A 3,544-nucleotide genomic window follows, 5' to 3' on the forward strand; every position below is an offset into this window, starting at 1 on the left:
GTGTAAATTCAGTCAACAAGCAGGATTTCCCTGCTGCAGGTCAAAGGCAGACATGCCTTTCTAGAATGGAGATTACAATCTGTTGGAGCCAGTTATAAGAAGCTGACTGAAGAAGAGTGCTGTACAATGAGTACCAGACACAGTACGAAATGGTAGTAGGTTTCATGTTATCTAGACAGGCTTGGGAGACATCTTTGAAAGCCACATGTACTGTACTTAATGTATAAATGGTAATCCAGGTGAGTTAAAGCAAAAAGAAGAAATTGCCAGGCAGATGGAACATCAAGTGTGAAAGGCAGAGCACTCAAAAATATAAACTGAAGTCCAGCATAGCTGAGAATAGAGTGCAGAGGATTTGTGTGACTGGATGTGACTGTGGATGTAGGGAAATTTAGGGACATCAATGTCAAGTGAGCTCCTGAAGGAAGCTTGGATTTTTATCATCTAAGCACTTAGGCTCCAATAAAACATTCGTTAGCAAGAAAGAATGATTGGATTTCATTTTACATGTAAAGTGCAAAGGGAGCTGTTTGAGAAAAGTATAGAGGTTCAGAATCAGGGAGGGTATTTGAAAGGTGGTTCCCATACTTCAAGTGAGATATACTTTTGTCTTGTTAGTAATAATTAGGATAAAGATGAAATACAGAAAATCTGAACTTCAGGATCTATAACATTTATTAATGGGGTATACATAGTGAAGGAAGACAATGAATGAAATACAACTCTCAGATGTCAGCTTTGATTACAAATTCCATTCAATGATAAGAGTGAAGGAGGATAGGAAAAAGGAAGAAGAGGCTGAAGGTGGAAGTTTTGGTTTAAATCTGCTGTGTTTACATAGCATTCTGTACATTCTAGAAAAAAATAATCATTCATGCTTGGAAATAAGAGCTCTCTAGGATAAGATAGAAATCCAAACTGAGTCTTAAGTTGTAATCAAAGCCATTTAAGTACATGATGTTTATATTTGTAGACAAATAATGATAAAATAAAACAGTCTTCACTGAGGCCAAGGGAATATTGTGGTACAAGAAACTGGCAGAACTGAACAAAATTCAAAATCTCTGAGACAACATAATGAACTGGCAATTAAGAGAAAATTACATTTTGTATCTCTGATAAGAGTAGAACTTAAAGGATGGAATGAGGAAATATGCAAGAGACCAAAGAATTAACCTATTTACAGCTATAGAGATTCTAGTTCTTAGAAATATATTGTGATGACTATGAGATTGTTATAAAGCACTTGACTCACACATATGTTAATTTTTATTTTATATTTCAAGTAGCATACTATTACCCTTACAGATATTAAAGGAAGAACATGACCGGAAACAAAAGACTGTCATCTCCCAGTTCCTCCTCCTGGGCCTGCCCATCCCCCAAGAGTACCAGCACCTGTTCTATGCCCTGTTCCTGGCCATGTACCTCACCACTGTCCTGGGGAACCTCATCATCATCATCCTCATAATACTGGACTCCCAACTCCACACACCCATGTACTTCTTTCTCAGCAACTTGTCCTTCACTGACCTCTGCTTTTCCTCTCTCACAATGCAAATTGCTGTTGAACATGCAGAGCCAAATACCATCCATCCCCTATGCAGGATGTCTGGCACAAATGTACTTTTTTCTGTTTTTTGCAGCCCTTGAGGACTTCCTACTTGTGGTTATGGCCTATGACCGCTATGTGGCCATCTGCTTCCCCCTTCATTACATGAGCATCATGAGCCCCAAGTTCTGTGTGAGTCTGGTGCTGCTGTCCTGGGTGCTAACAACATTTTATGCCATGTTGCACACTTTGCTCTTAACTAGGTTGTCTTTCTGTGAAAACAATGTGATCCCCCATTTTTTCTGTGATCTGTATGCTCTCCTGAAGCTGGCCTGCTCTGATATTCACATTAATGAGTTGGTGATATTGATCATAGGAGGGCTTGTTGTCGTACTTCCATTTCTGCTCATCATTGTGTCTTATGCAGGCATCATCTCCTCCATTCTCAAGGTCCCTTCAACTCGAGGCATTTGCAAGGTCTTTTCCACTTGTGGTTCTCACCTCTCTGTCGTGTCACTGTTCTATGGGACAATTATCGGTCTCTATTTAGGACCCTCTGCTAATAAATCTACTCTAAAAGACACTGTCATGTCTATGATGTACACAGTGGTGACTCCCATGCTAAACCCTTTCATCTACAGCCTGAGGAACACAGATATGAAGGAAGCCCTTACAAAATTATTTCAAAAGAAAACTCTTCTCTGACTACAATAACCATCTTTCAGATGTTCTTTATAACATAATAGAGTGGATATATTGATATATCTACTAACATTTCCTGACTTTTCTCACTTTATACTATTGAATTTTATGAGCATTCTATGTAACTATTTTATGTGTAAGATGAGTATTAGCTAGGGATCCCACTCTGCTTCCATGCCCATTTCATTCTAGAAAACTACTTCATAAGAACTTGTAGTGAGAATTTCAGTTTCTTTAAGAACATAGATACATTATAGTAATATATTTTCATTCTAATCCTAGCAGTGAAATATGGGGCTGCTTTATATTGTCTACAGCTACAGACCATAAATTACCTCCTGCTCTAGCAGAAGTGTGATTTTGGCATCTGCAGATAGTTTCTTCAAATGTATGATATTTTGAATTCTGTGGTCTCTTGGAGGTTATAAAAACGATAGAGCCCAGGGAGGAGATACGGCTGCTGCAGCTCTTGCTTCTGCTCTTTCTGATGCTGCTTCCACTAGAACTGCTACTGCTTCTCTTTCTGCTATTCCTGATTGTTGATGTTACACTTGCTGGTTGCTGGTTTGATCCTATAACAAAGATCAAAATTGCCCCAGGTACCTAGATGCCCCTAATCAACAGGAAGTAGTCCAACAAATTCAATAACCTATTTCTCCTTTAGCTTATTTGCCTCCTGTGTTTTATTGCAGGGTTAGAAGATATAAGGACAGAGAAAGGTGGTATAAATAAAGACCAATAAAGTAGCAAAATGTATGGCAACAAGAACTCTTTTGCTATATTTTTCTAGATGACATATCTATTCCATATATCATTAAAATGTGTCCTCGGGGCTTATCATTGTGTTCAGAACTTTGCGTTGTCTGTGGAATTATTTTGAAATTTGGTTTTATAACTTAATTTCAATATTCAGCAACACACAAAAACCCTGTCCTCTCAGATACATGGTAAAGTCTCTTACATATATCATCCTATAGAAAATTGCACACAAGGTTGTATTGAAATGTTCTCCTCATCCTAATTTATTTTCTTTCTTTTCTTTTTTTATTAGATATTTTCTTTATATACATTTCAAATACTATCCCGAAAGTTCCCTATACACACCCCCACCCTGCTCCCCTCCCCACCCACTCCCACTTCTTGGCCCTGGCATTCCCCTCATCCTTAGTGAGGTAACCCAATCACAAAAGAAGTCATTAGATATGCACTCACTGATAAGTGGATATTAGCCCAGAAACATAGAACACCCAAGATTCAATTTTCAAAATACAAGAAAATAAAAAAGAGGGA

General features: G+C 38.1%; 1 pseudogene; it reads left to right on the plus strand.

Annotated features, from left to right (window-relative positions):
• Positions 1–227: 227 nt before the first annotated feature.
• Positions 228–2,312, plus strand: LOC110304520 (annotated as a pseudogene).
• Positions 2,313–3,544: the final 1,232 nt, after the last annotated feature.

The sequence above is a fragment of the Mus caroli genome, chromosome 11 (genome assembly GCF_900094665.2).
Source record: "Mus caroli chromosome 11, CAROLI_EIJ_v1.1, whole genome shotgun sequence".
Classification (NCBI taxonomy): Eukaryota; Metazoa; Chordata; class Mammalia; order Rodentia; family Muridae; genus Mus; species Mus caroli.